This window comes from Hemitrygon akajei, chromosome 20 (assembly GCF_048418815.1).
Source record: "Hemitrygon akajei chromosome 20, sHemAka1.3, whole genome shotgun sequence".
NCBI classification, from domain to species: Eukaryota; Metazoa; Chordata; class Chondrichthyes; order Myliobatiformes; family Dasyatidae; genus Hemitrygon; species Hemitrygon akajei.
In genome coordinates this window covers 21,774,667-21,793,150 of record NC_133143.1, presented here as the reverse complement: position 1 = coordinate 21,793,150, position 18,484 = coordinate 21,774,667, and the positions used below count along the sequence as shown (strand labels likewise).

Genomic DNA, 18,484 nt, shown 5'->3' with positions numbered 1-18,484 from the left:
CGTCAGATGCTGGAATATCTGGGGTAAGCTCTTGTGGGTGAGAGGTTATTGCTGCAGACACAAAGTGAAAGGGAGCAGGCTTCCAGCAGCAAGCCTGCAGTCATATACTAATACGTCCGAACACACCTCCAAGCTTATCAAATGGTAAATGTACCATTGTGTATAACGTTACAGACAGACGTCCTGATTTTTTATTTATGTCCTTGTTTCATTTCATTATAAACAATTTTCTAAACAATAGCAGTGCTGAAATTTGTTCTCAGAATAAAGAACATAGAGGTCATAGCTCCCGGGCTCTGCACATTTTCTTCTGAGAGCGTGGAGAGTGACTGCTCTAAACTCCTCGTCATCCCCCACACTAACCAGCCAGACCTGACAACCTGTCAACCACCTTGTGATGTATCCACATCAGGTTATGACAGCATCCCAATCATATTCTTCATCTAAGTCCCTCAGCAAATTTCCCTCAAAATTCCACACTGCAACAGTCTTTCCACCTCTTGCATGAACTTCTGAGGGTGGAAGTATTTGCTTTTGCCCTCACTTCCCTTTCTAAATGTAATTTAATATGCAAAAAGATGTGCAAAACAACAGTTCACATCATTAAAACCAAAATTTTATATTTTTTTTCACATATTTACTTTCCCTTCAGTTTGATTAAAATCTGGCACTAGGTACCAAACTAAATAACAGACACAAGCTACTGCAGATTCTGGAATCTGCAGCAACACAGATACTCTGGAGGAACTCACTAAGTCAGGCAACAACTACAGAACAAGTTTTTATCCTCTTCTATGCCACCCTTTCTCACCGCTCCCCCTCTAATCTCTAAGCATCCTCTCACCATAGATGCTAACCGACCAGCTAAGCTCCTTCAGATCTTGGACGATGCTCCAGATTCCTGCATCTGTAGTCCATTATATTGCTCCACTGCAAACTCTCAGGATTGCCCAACTTTAAGTTTCCTGTTTCAGAGAAGGAGTTCTGTGAGCCCTCTTTCACTGCTCTCTGTGATCCCTGTTAAAAGGAGTTCAGATAAAGCATCTAAAACCAAATTATCAACATTTCCTTAAGTAGAAGCTGCCTGACCCATGAGTTCTTACTGTGCTTGTGTTGCATTAAGCTGAATTATATCCTTTGGAAATAATAGAAAGCTATGTTCTCCCTCATGAACTTGTTCACTACAAAGTAATCTATAAAACATAACTCCTTTGGTTACTAAAGAGAACTGTAATCCTCAGTCCAGTTTTCACTTTATACGTCTGCTGCTTTATTTTGAAAATCCTGAATTAGTTGAAAGTTGTGATGCTTCACTTTATGACCTATTTTAATAATCCCAAGTTATTTCAGGGAATCAGCTGACAGAATTGTGTTAAAATTACAGCTTTCTCCTTAGGTTCTTCACTTTACATACAGCAAAATGGTTTCAGTATTTTACTTTACTAAACATCATTTGATTTGGAAGAGTTAAACTGGAGCTTTAACAAGTTAAAGGCGGCGTGTAGGTAAATCTGTTCACAATGTTGTGTTTTTACTTGCTTCATTACACTGCATTGCTCAAAAGAAGGTAAATCTCTGGGTCAAGCTGCATTTTCATTGTTATCAAATGGCTTTGAGCCCTTTAGAATCACTTTAAGAAAAGCCTCCTATTCAAATGCTCCTGTGAATTTAAATTCATCATGATCACTGAATATTGAGGAATCCAAGGCAGAAGGCTGCTGGAATGTACAATGAAAGCACAACCACAGCAAATCTAAACCTGAACCAAGACTAAAGACTTAACCTCTCCCCCCCCCCCCCACCCCACACACACACTTAAGCCAACCAGCACTATAAACCTGTACAAAAGCTGGATGAACTCAGCAGGTCGGGCAGCATCCGTTGAAATCAGCAGTCAATGTTTTGGGCTAAGACCCTTCGTGAGGACTATAAACCTGTTACAAGAAATAAATGCTTTCAAAATTAAAGTTTTTTTTAAAACTTAAAACTATGCATGTCATTCTGACCTGGATAAAGTTCTGAGCCAGGCCAACACAACATAGCCTAACAGAACCTGAGCCTGACCCATATAGCCAGGTCCCATGCTGTAACCACATTCTAAGCCAACAAGGAGATGCCATCATCCTATGATTCACTGAAATAGCTCTCAGGTGTTACTCCTTGATACAACACAAGAAGCTCCTTTTTCTGTTCAAGGTTCAAAGTTTAGAGGTTCATTTATTATCAAAGTATCTATACAATATACAACTCTGAGATTCTTCCTTTTCCAGATAGCCACAAAACAAAGAAACACCATGGAAACAAGAGGAAATCTCCAGATGCTGGAAATCCAAGCAACACACACAAAATGCTGGAGGAACTCAGCAGGCCAGGCAGCATCTATGGAAAAGAGCAAGCAGTCAACTTTTCAGGCTAAGACCCTTCTTCAAAAGCATGGAAGTCTCCCCTACCTCCCCCCCCCCCCACCCCCGGCACGAAATGTAACAAGAACATTGGTACTCTTTCACAAAAGGAGGTAAACTTGGCACAAAAGGACTGAAGCTGGTGTCCTGATTGTACAGTCAACAGCTTGTCCAGTGCTTATGGACAGGCTTGGCAAGCGGGGGGGTGGGGGGGTGGAACCAAGAGTGCTGGAAGTCGGTGAATGATGGTGGCCGTTGTTAATTTGCAATGAATGACAGACCAGCTATTTTAAATGCTTCCTATACTTGTTGTACTGCTTACATCAACAAAATGGATTCACATACTGCCAAAATCCTTCACAGTAAATATCATAGCTCACCTCTTATCTCAGTACCATTTTCCTGCACTGACCAATTCCACCTCTATTCCTGTAATATTTATAAAGCTCTCAGTCAGTCTTGACCCACCCTTCACAAACCTATTGGCTACAGAACTCCAGACTGACAAACTCCTCTGTGAAGAAAATTTTCATCTCAGTCCTAAATGACAGATTTGATCTCAGGCTGATAAAAGTGCCAAGCCAGGGCAGCAAAACGTGGCCCAACACAACCAGAAGGTCTTATCAGTGGGTATACTCCAACCCAAAAGCCAGGTCCTATCCTGTAACCACACTCCTAGGAGGCTGATTTTTTTTTAAAAATTTTATTCTGAGACTATGGCCTGAAGTTCAAGACTCTCCAGCATATGGAAGCATCATTGCTGTATCCATATTATCAAGCCCCATAAGGCTGTTATACCAAGCTCTCATTCTGCTAAACCCAAAAGAGTGGAGATCCAAGTCTGTTTAATGTCCATTCAGATAATTAACCAAATACATTTTCATTCATCTCCCTTCATCAAACATTTATCTTTCCAAATTTGGGAAGTGAGCTGTCTTCACAATATTTCTGAAGTGACCTTATCAAGGACCTTTATAATTGCACAAGACTCTTGTACTCAAATCTCTATGCAGTGAAGCCAAGTTAATCACTTACTGTACATAATGATTCATGCACAACATCTTTCAAGTCCCCCTAAACAACTTCACTGTAAAATAAAACTTCTCTATTCTTCTACTATAATAGGCAACCTTGTGTTTTTATATATTTTTATATTTCATCTGTCGTACCCATTTAGCCTGTCAATATTCCCCCAGTGCTTCTCTCCGTCTTCTTTGTAAGTCACATGGGCATACAGCTTTGTATCATCAGAAATTTTTGATAGGATATTTGGGAAGAAAGAATCATGGATGCCAATAAGGACATAGCTTCCACAATCAAAATATTTTTCTTATGATCAACAGCCAATATACATAGAGGAAGCAGAGATGTTTTCAACTGAAAAAGTCGACATAACTAGTAGACATGTAAGTTCAGTGAATGGCTCTATCCAATCAGATGATGTTAGCAATGCTGATAAATCCCAGTGCCCAACATGCCTCCTTCTCCTCGGTGGAACAACTACCTCAGCAGTAGTGCAGCTGAGTGATCTTTCTTGCATGAAGCAAGAATTTGGGAGAAATGGTATTGGTCACAGGTGTCCCCCGCTTTACGAATGTTTGCTTTACGCCACTTCGCTTTTACAAAAGGCCTATATTAGTAACCTGTTTTCACATTACAAAGAGGATTTTCGCTTTTACGAAAATTGTTCTCTTATCAATTAACGGTTCTTCGCTTTACGCGATTTTGGCTTGAGAAAGGTTTCATAGGAACGCTCTACCTTTGTAAGTGGGGGAGGGAGAACACCTGTATTTGTTCAGCTGGTCTGTCATTCATTGCAGATCGACAGCAGTCACCATCATTCAACGACACCCAACACTTTCAGCGCTCTTGGCTCCTCTCCCTGCTTGGTCAAGTGTGCCAAGCAGAAACAGCGGTCTAAGCAAGACTGTGCAGCCAACGGTCACATCACAGGATATCACTTGCCTCAGGTGAATGCATTGCTCACCAGACAGTCCCATTACAATGTGGGGTCTCTGAAGACAGAGGGTCTGCTCAAGTGTATGCATTTTATCACTCTTCCCAGGTCCCTCAACCTCCAATATGCCACACCTAATTACTAAGCCCAAGGAACCCATTCACCAGTGCTTTAGCAGCTAAACACTACAAGAAGTATAGCCCTATCACAAAACACTCTGGAGAGTATTTAAGCCTACAATTAGTTTGAAGTAAGGTGTAGCTGCAAAATTGATCCAAAAATCAAACAACTGCCAGCTGCCTCTGACCACAGGGACTTGTTATACTTGTGTGGCACGCCACAGCTCCAATGATTACTCCAAAGTGTCGAAATTAGCAAACATACAATTAAGCATTATTGTGCATTATCTCAGCAGTCAGCAAAGATATGACCTCTGTTGGTCCCAAGCTACAGATTGCCATGAAATACGCATGAAAACACAACTTATTCCCTTTGCTTTTACTACGCCCCCACTCGTGTGACAGTACAACAGATGGAGAACAGATACACGGCCCCTACACACGGTAGGGTGACATTACCTAAAGTCTGCAGTGTCCCTTTAAATAACAAAGGCAGAACTTAGCACAGCTTACCCCTACTTTTACTTAAGACAGTTCTACAGTGCTTACCACATGGAACTTCGAGCCTTGCCTCATCAGACCATGGGAAAACTTGAACATTGTGAATAATATCATTAAGTACACACCTGATCAGGAATCGTCCGGGCCTATTACCGGGCATCACACACAAAAGTGTTTGATCACTGGTGGTTTCAGATAAATCAGATTTATACTTCATATAAAACCAATTTTAAAGCAATCTAATTTCTAAACTTGAGTGTCACCAATATAAATGTCAAGCCAGTGACCTTCTGGATGATGTCACTAAGGGAGAGAATTGAGAAATGAAACAGGAAAGATTTTTTAAGTACTTAACAAGGGGAAGAACATAGGTGGATCTTCACTAAATCAATTAAAGGTTGATATTTTGTGAAAAGATCTAAAAGATAACTAATTCACCACTGAATATCATGGAGACCTCACCTCTAAATGTTTAAACATTTCCAAGAGACTATCAGGGCAAAAAGAAATCAAATGTTTCCAGTTGAATGGGTTTACCTCAATCACTGCTGTCAACAAAAGTAGCACAAATCAGCCATATACATTCTAATGCACAAAGAAAAGCACCTGAAGTGTCAACTTCAAGAAAAGCAAAACTAAACCAAGGTTTAGGAGATACAGATCTCTGTCTGCCGTACTGCCTGGGTAGGAGACGCAGAGAGCTACCAACTGGGAGTCAGCTGGTGGAACATAAACATAACTGCACATACGCAATATCAATTATAAATGTGAAGATGGGAATCCACAACAGAAATAAAAGCTGGCATTAAAAAATAACAAAATACATCATGCACAAGGGAGCTGCATTTTTTCACATTATGCACATGAAGCACAATATTTTCAATAACTCACTGCTACAAACACTGGAAATGTGAGTAATGCCATTCTACCTAACTGACGGCAAACTTGAGACAACACTAATTTAGTTTTGCAATCCTGATCTTATTTAACCACAAAGCTTTAGAACTGATTTTGTTGAACAAGTAAACCTTCTGTTTAAACCCATCTTGACAAAGACCTGCTGGGACTGTATCCAATACATACATATATACACATACATACGCATGCATACATACATACACATTATATATCTATACATCCCTGAACTGTGCAGTGAAAGACAAAAGCACCACACTTCATGTTTGCTGACATTTCACAAAAAAGCTAAAAATTTTTGAAAGCAGTTGATCACCCTCAGCAACTGAAGCAGATGTGCAAAAGCCAGGAATATATCTGATGTTGTCAGTAATACAGGTCTCCACTCCACACCAGTTCTTTTGTGTAAAATCTGGGAAAATGATTTTCAACATGGCTGATTTCAAACAAACTCCAGGGACAAATTTTCATGTTCCCACTATCATTAAAACACCAAGTCAGATCTGATCTAATATCCTCCCCTTTTTATTGAACTGGGTGGATTGTCAGATGACAGCGATGTTACACAATTCCATTTATAAATCTAAATTTAAAAGATTGACCACAGTCCAATAGTTTGCTAGATGACAACATCTCTGTATGTGTAAGCACCCAAAAGCCTGCTCAGAATTGCAATTCATGTCAATTCACTATGAAAACTACAACCATGCCACATTTCACCAAGGAAAATCAAAAGGATGCCACAGTCCTGTGAAGCCATTACAGTTCAGGGCATCAGAGTTCGAAATGCAGTTCTGGCATCCTCTGTAAGAACGTTGTACATCCTTCCCATAAGCATGTGGGTTTCATCCAAGTGCCCCCGTTTCCTCCCACAGAAACGGACCAGTTAGTAGGTTAATTGGTCATTCTAAATTGTCCTGTGGATTAAACAGGTGGGTTGCTGGGTGGTGCAGCTCGTTGGCCCAGAAGGGCCTGTCTCATGCTGCTGTCTCTAAACAAACAAACTAAATAAATGGTCAATTAACTACATTAATCTCATGGTCACGCTGCTTTAAAATTTTGGGTGTCAAGGCCTTAATGGCCATGGTCAGGATACTCCAGAGCTCCTGCAATTTACAGGCTCAGGAACTGTGCGCCACAGGGCATTTTTCTGCAGTATAACTTGCATCAAGAAGCTGCAAAATCCCCACGTTGCTCTATCTTCAACAGCAATGACAATGAAATAGGTGTCAATAAGTATCAGCAGTGTAGATAACGTGGAGATATCAAAGCTCAGCACAGGCTTCCCCAATTCAATATACATACTTCACAGTCCATGACCTCTTACAAATGGGTATATCACCTGGCCTGCTCCTTCCTAGCATTTAAAATAAAACATCAATGAATGTATCTCACTTCAGCACATAGCTAACTATGGAGCTTCCTAAACTGCATAGTACCAAACTACATCGGGTAAAACTTCCAAATGGGCTGAATTTACAATATTCTGTGTTCAACCACAAATGGCTCTAAAATATAGCAGGCGACTGAAATAAAACCATGATTTTATTTTATTTTACTTGACTTATTTGAAAGATCAGTATGGTGTTACTATAGGAAATATCTTAAACTGTCTCCATGAACAATGTAGTTTTGGCCACTCAGAAAATTTTCATCTTGTAGTGCTTCACACTATGCCAACTTCTTCCTGAAGTCTACTCAAACTCTTCCTTCATCATATTTTACCAAGTTTCTTTTTCTGGCATACACAGAAGCAGGGTTTGAAGGGAAAACAAATGCTACACAGGTTAACGACCGAACCAGAAGATGCGATACTCTGGTGTTCTTACAAGATGCACGTTCCACAGGCCTGGTCAGCTGTTAAGTGCCTATTCCCAAATTACTGCGCACCACCAAACGACTTGTGAGATTACTTCAAATGACAGTAAGGATTCAAGTATTGGACTCATATAGCCCTATTTGACATTAGGGAACTAGTTGGACTTTAAAAAAATCTGGAGAAGTGAAACTTTTATAAATATAGAAATTGAATACAAGTTCTCAAAGTACTGTTTGTACTTACATTATCAGTATTTAGATTTTCAGAAGGCCTCTGACAAGGTGTCACACATGAGGCTGCTAAACAAGGTAACAGCCCGTGGTATTACAAGAAAGATACTAGCATGGAGAGCAGATTGCCTGAATGGCAGGAGGCAAAGAATGGGAATAATGTGCACCTTTTTGAGTTGGCTGAGGATGAATAATGGTGTTCCACAACAGTCAGTGTTGGGACTGCTTCTTTTTATGTTATACGTCACTGATCTGGATGACGGAATTGGTGGGTTTGTGGCCAAATGAAAGATGGGTGGAGGAGCAGGGAGTGTTGAGGAAACAGGGAGGCTGCAGGAGGATTTGGACAGATTAGGAGAATGGGCAAAGACATAGATGGAATATAGTATAGGGAAATGTATGGTCATTCAGTTTAGAAGTGAGAATAAAGGTATAAACTACTTTCTAAATGTGGAAGAAATTCAGAAATCAAGGTGCAAAGGGACTTGCGAGTTCTAGTGCAGGATTCCCAAGTGGTTAACTTGCAGGTTGAGTCGGTAGCAAAGGAAGCAAATGCAATATTAGCATTCATTTCGAGAAGACTAGAATATAAAAACAAGGATGTAATGCTGTGGCTTTATAAGGCACTGGTGAGGCCTCGCTTGGAGTATTGAGAACAGTTTTGGACCCCATATCTAGGAAAAAATGTGCTAGCTCTGGAGAGGGTTCGTAGGTTCGTGAGAATGATCCTGGGAATGAAAGGGTTAATGTGTGAGGAGCATTTGATGGCTCTGGGCCTGTACTCACTAGAATTTAGAAGAAAAATTCAATGTTAATTTTATTATCAAAGTACATATAATGTCACCATTAACAACCCTGAGATTCATTTTTCTTGTAGGCATACACAATAAATACAGAATAAACAGAATCAATAAAACAAAACGCCCAACAGGACAGACAAGCAACAAATGTACAAAAGACAACAAACAGTGCAAATACAAGAGAAAAATAAATAAATACACAATAAGCATTTGAACATGAGGAAGAGCCCTTCAAAGGGAGTCCAGAGGTTATATGAACAGGTCAGTAATGGGGCGAGATGAGTGAAGTTATCCTCTCTGGTTCAAGGGCCTAATGATTGAAGGGTAACAACAGTTCCTGAACCTGGTGATGTTGGTCCTGAAGCTCCTGTACCTTCTTCCCAATGGCAGTAGCAAGAAGACAGCATGGCCAGGACAGTGGGGGTCCTCGATGATGGATGAATGAGGGCGATCTCATTTGAAACCTATCAAATATTGAAAGTGTGAGATAGAGCAGACATTTAGAGGATGTCTCCAACAGTGACAATCTAGGACAGCCTCAGAATACAAGGATGTTCCTTCAGAACAGAGATGAGGAATTTATTTTGTCAGAGGGTGGTGAAACTGTGAAATTCATTGCTACAGAAAGCTGTGAAGGTCAAGTCATAGGGTATATTTAAAGTGAAAGCTGATACGTTATTGATTAGTAAGGCTATCAAGGTTACAGGGATCTAGAAGAATGGGTTGAGAGGGAGGATATATCAGTCATGATCAAATGGTGGAACAGACTCAATGGGCTGAATGGCCTAATTCTGCTCGTATGTGTTATGGTCTTATGATAATTGAGGCCTCTACTAAACCAATAACTAAACAAATACATGATAAAAGTACAATGAAGACAAATTACATTGAACACTTAAAAACTTGTTCAGCCACAAATATTGATTTCAAAAATGATCAAGTCTTAGTGAGAATACATAGGATATTTACTAGAATGGTTCCAAATTTAAGGGATTTTAGCTGCAAAGTTAAAATAGAGAAGCCATGGGTGTTCTTGGAGCCAGAAGAAAACTGAAAGATTTTATTAAAGCATAAAAATCGTAGCAGAATTAGATAGGGCAAGTAGAAAACAATGCACCCCTTTTGCACATGGCTCATGGGCCAAGAGCCACTGATTTAACATAATGGGCAAAAGGTGGAGATAATTATGCAGAGAATGTTCTGGAACTTTGTGCTAGAATGGTAGAAATAGTCCATCAAGGCATTCAAGAGGGAACTAGATGTACACATAGGAACTGGAAGTAGTAGTACAATGTTACACTGTTATACCTGCAATCAATGTTCCCTCTAATTTGTGCGTGCAAAAATCTTGTGCTGTGCAATTTTTTGCCCATGCCAACATGTGTGCATTCAATAATTCCTTCAATAACAACAGTATAAATCAGTTAGTTCTAAAATCTGCAGAGAAATGGAGTTTAAGTTTAAACACAAGCAGATGGAGTTTAATGCTGATAAGTGTGAGGTGCTACACTTTGGTAGGAATAATCCAAATAGGACATACATGGTAAATGGTAGGGCATTGAAGAATGCAGTAGAAAAGGGTGATCTAGGAATAATGGTGCATAGTTCCCTGAAGGTGGAATCTCATGTGGATAGGCTGGTGAAGAAAGCTTTTGGTATGTTGGCCTTTATAAATCAGAGCATTGTGTATAGGAATTGGGATGTAATGTTAAAATTGTACAAGGTATTGGTAAGGCCGAATTTGGACTATTGTGTACAGTTCTGGTCACCGAATTATAAGAAAGATGTCAACAAAATAGAGCGAGTACAGAGAAGATTTACTAGAATGTTACCTGGGTTTCAGCACCTAAGTTACAGGGAAATGTTGAACAAGTTAGGTCTTTATTCTTTGGAGCATAGAAGGTTGAGGGGGGACTTGATAGAAGTATTTAAAATTATGAGGGGAATAGATAGAGTTGATGTGGATAGGCTTTTTCCATTGAGTAGGGGAGATTCAAACAAGAGGACATGAGTTGAGAGTTAGGGGGCAAAAGTTTAAGGGTAACACGAGGGGGAATTTCTTTACTCAGAGAGTGGTAGCTGTGTGGAACAAGCTACCAGTAGAAGTGGTAAAGGCAGGTTCGGTATTGTCATTTAAAGTAAAACTGGATAGGTATATGGACAGGAAAGGAATGGAGGGTTATGGGCTGAGTGCAGGTCAGTGGGACTAGGTGAAAGTAAGCATTCAGCACAGACTAGAAGGGCCAAGATGGCCTGTTTCCATGCTGTAATTGTTATATGGTTAAATAATCGCAAACTCCATATTGTCAACACCGTCCACATTAGGAACAGGAAAAGGAACTGTGATTGTATACAATCGTGCAATATACTTAACATGCTAACAATACCTTTGTGCATTAGTAGCAAAAGATGTGAACGCACGCACACACCTTAGAGGGAACTTCTCCTACAGTGTCTTTCAACAAGATCATTACTGATATTTTACCTGATTGCCACTTCCTTTTATTCACCCCATACTCCTTAACATCCCAAAATATTAGCACAGAGGGAAAATAATTTGTTGCTTATGTGGACAGAACAGACAAATGGAGAGTACAGACTTAATGGGGTGAATGGTCTCCTTCTGTGCTCTAACATGCTAACCATTTTACTCTCGTAGCAGAATCATGAGTGTGCTAATCGTCGAGCAAACAAAGAAATATCCTTTGCACAGATGAAGCAATTTTATCCCTTCATATTACTAGATACCAGAAGCCAAACTAGCAAGTAAATTCCCCAAACAACAAGTATATAAAAATTGCACAAGCTTCTGCCGTTGCATCCCCTTGTATCCAGAATAACAATCCATAAATGGCATAATAATATTAGCAGCAGAATAAAACAATCAAGTATGAAGATACAGGGAAGAAAAAGACCAAATGCAACACATTTAGATGATGTCCTCATTCTTTATCTGGAAAACAAAATCGGGTGAAATCCAGTCGGGCTTAAATCCATTATGCTTCCACAAACCCCTGCAAGCCCTTAGATATTGCCAAGCCTCTGTTCCTCAATGCTCTTCAATGTTAACTTCAAAACTAAAAGCAAAACCACAAGAGAATTTTCAACCTTCCTTGTAATTTTCCTTTGGTACAGAAGCCAATACTGATTCATAATATACAGCATGCGTCTGTCACATTCTTAATTATTTAAGAGAGAAAGCATTAGTGATGGTGAATGCAATCACCCCTAAACACCAAGCTAAGACGTGGTCTAGAATTTCATACTTCAGAACGTAGTAGCTCTCCTCACTAAGTATGTTGAAGATGGTTTTGCAGGCCTGTAAGAGGGAAATTTTACTTAAACATATTACCTTTTATTGAATATTCAGTGGCTGTGAAGCAATTTGCATCAACACAAACAAGCACATCATGGAAATATTAACCAAGGAAACTAATACATAACATCAAATGAACTTCAATGGAAAAGCAAAGCATTCAAGATCTTTCCCCAGAGTCTCCTAAAAGAGCAACAGTGCATCATTATTATTTATCAATGTCTGTACTGCCTTTACAATTCACTTCATAAAAGTACATTTATAGCATTCTAACTTTCAGTTGCTCTGCCAATTGAAAACTCAGTGTGAAGTCCATGTGACTGACTACATAACTTTACATCTGAACTTGCCACCAGTAGGAATTAATCAAGCTATTTAAAAAAGGCTTGCTTTCCTTCACCATTTTCAACCTGATTAACTATAAATCCAGAAATGAAAAATGAAAATCAAACTTCGGATCCCATATACAGGAGATCTGCAAATGGTAATAAAGGAGATTTGTTGGAAAATATTAACTGCCTAACTCCAATAACCTGGCAGGATGCAGATTTCTGTGGTGCAGGGAGATAGATATTTCACACCATTGGATGTTAATTCTATTAACCGCTTAACATTATTTTCATTGACTTTTTCCCTTAAGATATTACACTTTGTGATCATGTATTTTTCAATTGAAAGGAGTTCAGTGTGGCCCTAGAGAGGGAAAAGGGGATGTCTGATGAAAGATGCAAAATCAGAAATTTCCAAATATTCTGATAGGTCATTATCAAAGTTGATCATTTCTCCTTTTATACGTGACTGATAAAATTTGTCAGAAAATATGCATGTATAACTACAATTTCCCACCTTCAAGAATGATTTTTAAATATGCTAACCTAAAATTAAAATAACTAGTGAGTTTTGAAAAGTTACATTTCAATTAGTGATTGGAACAAGTTAATGTCAAACAAGGTAACACACAAAACTCTAACAGGGACATTAATTTAATCTTGAAGAAGGTGAACAGCTTGCTGCCATCTGTTTCTGCCTACTGCAGGCTCAAACAGTGGTACAACCAGAACACAGCAAACTCTCATCTACGCTCATCAATCCAAGTGACCTAAAAAAAACCTGCAAAGCAACAAAAATACATTAAAATGAATTGTTATCACTTAAGCAATCAAGGCTCATTTCAATTGAAGTATAGTTGCTGTTTAGATGTGTACACCTCATCCTCCTACCAAAAAAAAGTTGCTGAAGGGAAAACTTGGGCACTTGCAGTCCAAGTTGGGCTGGTACTCTCGTGCTGCTGATTTACACTACAGCGATCCTGGCTTCCCGTGCCTCCTGCGTAGAGTTTGAGAGAATTGGTTGCCTCTAGTGTTCCAGTTTCTCCCACGTTCCAGTGTTGTGCTGCATAGATCGTTTTAAGTTGCTCCCTAGCCTCAGTGCTGGGGAGAAGCAGGGTCAGGAGGTGCAAAACAATAGGAAACAGTGATGTGATGGAAAACAGGATTGGTGGGTTGTTCCAGAGACTGAAATTACCTCCTGCCACGTCAAGATCATTGTGTTCATCCAGCCCACAGACAGTGTAGTGTGGCTGAAAACAGTCACCCGATCATAACAATTCCTCATTGTTCACTGTCACCATAATTAAAGATTGATAAAACATCTAGGAGGGATATTCACCCCCCCCCCCTCCGACCAAGAACAAGAGCTGTCACACTGTGCGTCATTAGCAATGTAGTCCTTGAAGCCTGAGAACTTTTGTGCTTTCTACTCACTTGCTATTTGTGGAAGCCTATAAAAACAGCCAACTAAATCACAACATCTAAATTTCTGAGTTTGCCTGAAGACCCGAGGCACACAATAATGAAATGCTCAGCACTCTATACTGGTTGCTGACTAGAAAGCCTCATGATCCCACTTACCGAAAAACTCTGCCATCACAGACTTTTAGTTAGAAAGTAGGAGCTCGAAAATTCCCTCAAAGACTTCTCTTTGAATACACTTAAACTACCTAGTATTTAACCTGTGTCTGTGAGAAGAATAATTGTCTCTTTGTGGACAGTCGATGAGAATGTAGGATTTGTGTAAAACAGTGGCTGATGGTTGGGTCTGAAACTGTGAGCAGCGGACCCATTTCTGCATTGCATGTCCCCAAGACGTGACTTGGGGAAATTTAGTCTTTGCTACAGCTTGATTTGTAGACGTTACATGACAATGTTTTCTTTGAGAGACAAGAAGCCAATTTAAAAGAGGGGGCAGCATCATAGCATAGCGGTTAGCATAATCCTATTATAGTGCCAGCGACCCGGGTTCAATTCCCCCAGTCTGTAAGGAGTTTGTACTTTCTCCTGTTCACTGTGTGGGTTTCCTCTGGGTGCTCTGGTTCCTCCCATATTCCAAATGCATACAGGTTAATAGGTCACATGGGTATAATGTGCACAGTAGACTTTTTGGACCAGAAGGGCTTGTTACTATGCTGCATCTCTATATTAAAAAAATAAACCAATGACAGTGCAAGAGATTAATAATGCATAAAAATTCCCCAACAGGAGCATCAGCATCATGCCCCAGATCATCACACCAAAGCTCTCTCAAAACTTCAAACCGCCCAGACACCAACCGTAATTATCAAAGGCTGACACTGTGAGAAGGTAGAAGGATATATTTTTTTTTAAATGTTACTTTATCTTTTTCCAATTCCCCTTGCAACTTCTAATTGCTTGTCCTTCTGCTGGGGCATCTGACAATAGCATCTAATCCATTTACAATACTGTCTATCCTTCAGAAGCTGTGCTAAGCAAATGGATGGGAGTTCTTCACCTGACCTCCATCTGAGCCAATGTGACAAATCGAGTTTCCTTCTTCACTGGAGCAATCGGCTGGAGCTATGTTTGACAGCTTATCACTTTTAATCTACTATTTAGGTAATTGTTTGGTGATGTGCTTCAAGGTACAGACATAACAATCAAAGAATCAATGAAAATTTGCAAATATCATGATTCCAGAGAGCACAGATCATTGGCAATTGCAAGCTGGCTGTTGGTAGATTCTGTCAAATGCCAGATGTCCTCTGCATCTACATTGCGTAATGATTTCAAATCCCTTAAACTAAAAGATGCATCTTAAGCACAGAATTGCACAGGCTATTCAGTCTATAATGTTGTGGTGATCTTAGTGTCAATTTATACCAAATGTCCTCTTCCCATGTGTCATCCATACCACTCCACTGATTTCAGTACTTCCAATGTTAATCCTTTAGTATCTAGGTGGAAACTCGCAGATTCTTCCATCAACAGAGTCCACACTGTCAAGCTGAAGTCTCCAGAGCAGGTAGATGATGTATCACTGGGACTGGAAGTAGTGCACTAATGGACTGGACTAATGAATGAACTTCTTAAAGATGCCAACTTGCAATTCAGTGGAAGCAATTACAACTAATAGTGATCTTCTGAATGCACTAACTAGGCTGTTACTTGTTGGTAAGTGGAAGTGAACCATTGTAAACTAGGCAGATAAGGTGAAGGCAAAGATACCTAAGTAGAAGAAAAAGTTCCACATTTTAGCTAAAAAATAAGTTTCATAAAAAGGCAATATATTCAAAATGTCTAAGATTTGTTTCCTTACAAGGAGTCACATAACAGGAAACCACTCAGTGATCGTGCACGTGTCTGACCTTTGAAGGAGCTGTCCACTTTCTCCCATTCTTCCCCTGCTCCTCATCACTGCCCTAAATTTTTTCTTCATTTTTAAGGATATAACGCATGCACTTTCATCATCTTTGTAGATGAAGGGTCCCCCACCCTTGTTATGCCATGGACCAATACCATTTAGCAAGGGGTCTATGGACCCCAGGTTGGGAACCTGCATTCCGGACAATATCAACTGGACCATAACAGCTGGTTGTATAAAAACTCATAACTTAGAAAGCTGAAAAACATCTTCAAATACAGAAAGTCCCTCCACTTTTCTTCCATCGTCAGTTTGCACTACATTTTTAAAAACAAGTTTTGTCGGTAGTTCCCTCAAATAAATGTGTTATCTCACAACAAGTCATTGACTGATGCTCCCAGATGCTGTTGGTTTACGATGTCACGCTGTAACTAATTAGCAACGTGACAACCATGTCAGTGCACCTTGTGAATTTAGACACTTCATGTGTACACAACAGGCTCATGGAGCAGTCCTGATGACGTAAACTGTGTATGATGTCTTGAAAGGTTAGCACTAATTGAAATCTCTCAAGGGTTTTTTGGAAACGTTGGCAGCTTCAAGCCACAAGAAACAGGAGTAGGATGAGGGCAGACAATCTTTCAAGTCTACCCCAACACTTAGTAAGGTCATGAACAATCTTTCATGTCAATTTCACCTCCCTATACCATTACAATATCATTTGATTCCAGTGATTACTAAAACCTAACATCTCTTTCAGTCTTAAATTTATTCAATGACTCAACATCCTTGTGGGGTGAGGAATTCTAAAGATTCATAACTACCTGCAGTAAGAAATTTCATCCCATTTCATTCCTGAATGGCTGACTCATAACCCTGAGACAATAAAACTGTCTGTACCAACATATCCAGCCAGGGTAATCATCTCCCTAGGATCCAACGGCACAAGAACTGAGGAATCCATTCATTCCTGAAATCAGACAAGAGAACTTCCATTGCCCTGTCTCTGAAAGCACCTAGAGACACCTTTCCTTGGGTAAAGGATCCAACCCCCATGCAAAAAAAAAATGAACAGTGAACACTTATTAAAATGTGCAAATGTAAAGTGGGGGGGGGGGGGCAATCCTTCAAAAGGCAAGGTTGAAATCGTCAATTTGCACACAAGATCAGGCAAACCGGGATTTATTCCATCCAATATATTTAGGACTTCAATAGCCAGGCGACAAAATGTAATACACTCACTGTTCCTTAAAACAAACTGCATTTAGACTAAGTCAGATGAAAGCATACCAGCTTGTCACTTTAAGGCTAATTAGTCTCTTGAAACACAAAATGGCCCACTTAAGTTTCCCATGAGAACTCCGCTCTTAAATGTAAACTGCTATGATGAAATAAGTCGAAACTCATCCCTAAGATTCTTAAGAGCTTTAAGAGTTGAAACCACCCGTTTCCAAGACTCCAAACCGACAGTCGAATTTTGAAAGGTCGCACCTTCCAAATTTCATTGCGTTTAATGTATTCACGGCTTCTACAGGCTTGGGAATGAAGAAGCAAAGAGAAAGAAGGCGAATGAAAGGAACATCTGCGTAAAAGTGCCGAATTTGCCACGCAAACTTTGCATTTTCTCCGCAAGGTTCCCAGCACCAGCTGTCTGTAGACAAGGCCTTCAGACCCAGATTTGCTACCTGCATATATAATCATTGCCACTGTAGCAAGCATAAATAAAACCCTTATTTAAAGGAAAGTGGAAAGCTGTAGGTCACATTATGCATTTCTATTATAAAGTACAAGAAACATCTATTTTCAACCCATCACATAAATCGAGATATTATACAACACTAAACGTCATTACCAATGGTGACTTCCATCTCCTAGTTTTAGGGAGGATTCAAATAGGTTTCAACAAATGCTGAAGGATGGAAAGCAAGCACTGCATCAACAAGAAAGCACTGCTACATAATCACTCCTGCTCAGAACGTAATACACCTCACACTGAGGAGAGCATTTCCATTGCAAAAATAGAGACAAAAAATGGAGCACGAAACCGATGCACTACCTGCTGTACGCGAAGTAGTTTGTGTATAAATGATACAGGTCCCACTGCCTCGACCAAGCTCGCGTCTGTAACACAGCCGCAGCCCTGCTCGCGCTCCGGGTCGGGCGTCCGTGACGAAACAATCCGCGGCGGGCGGGCGCGCGCGCTCTTCCGCTCTATTCCAAATAAAGGCACGAGCACTGTTCCCCGGCCGCGGTGGAGTCAGGGGCGCGCGCGCTTTCCAAAAAAGGACTGCGGGGGCGAGCAGAGCTGGCAAAGGTGTTGGCTGCGTTGCTTGGTTGCATTGCCTACTTCAAACAGTAAGAAGAATTTTCTTGCGTTGCACCCTCCTTCATTTTTGCACTCGCGTTAGAGCTACAAATGGAAGCCACCGCTTACAGCCAGAGCCTTAAATGCACAGTGTAAAGGACATTAGCATTCATTTTATTCACTAAATTGAGGTCAGATAGCTTTAAACTCTTCATGACTCATCCCTGTATCACGACTACAATTTTGGCTCCTTAATGCAATGTCACTTTGCTCCAAGAACTCAAAAGGTTGAAAACTATCTCTGCGATAATAAAATATGATAGTCACTAGCACAGAGTCATAGACTCGTACAGCGTAGAATCAAACCCTTTGGCCCATCATATCTAGGGCAATGATTAAGCATCTTTAGATACCAATCCCACCTACCAACATTGATCCATAACCTTGATTCATTTGCTGATCC

At 40.1% G+C, this 18,484-nt stretch overlaps 1 protein-coding gene across 2 annotated transcripts in view; it reads right to left on the bottom strand.

Moving 5' to 3' along the window:
- Window positions 1-17,913, bottom strand: part of cap2 (cyclase associated actin cytoskeleton regulatory protein 2) — a 197,309-nt gene extending 179,396 nt beyond the window's left edge. The window contains exon 1 of one of the 2 annotated variants that reach the window (XM_073023997.1): window positions 17,773-17,913. The gene's annotated coding sequence lies outside the window, so the exon portion shown is untranslated. Of the gene's footprint in view, window positions 1-17,568; window positions 17,689-17,772 lie in introns of those variants that run through there. The other variant, XM_073023996.1, reaches the window with a different exon arrangement.
- Window positions 17,914-18,484: the final 571 nt, after the last annotated feature.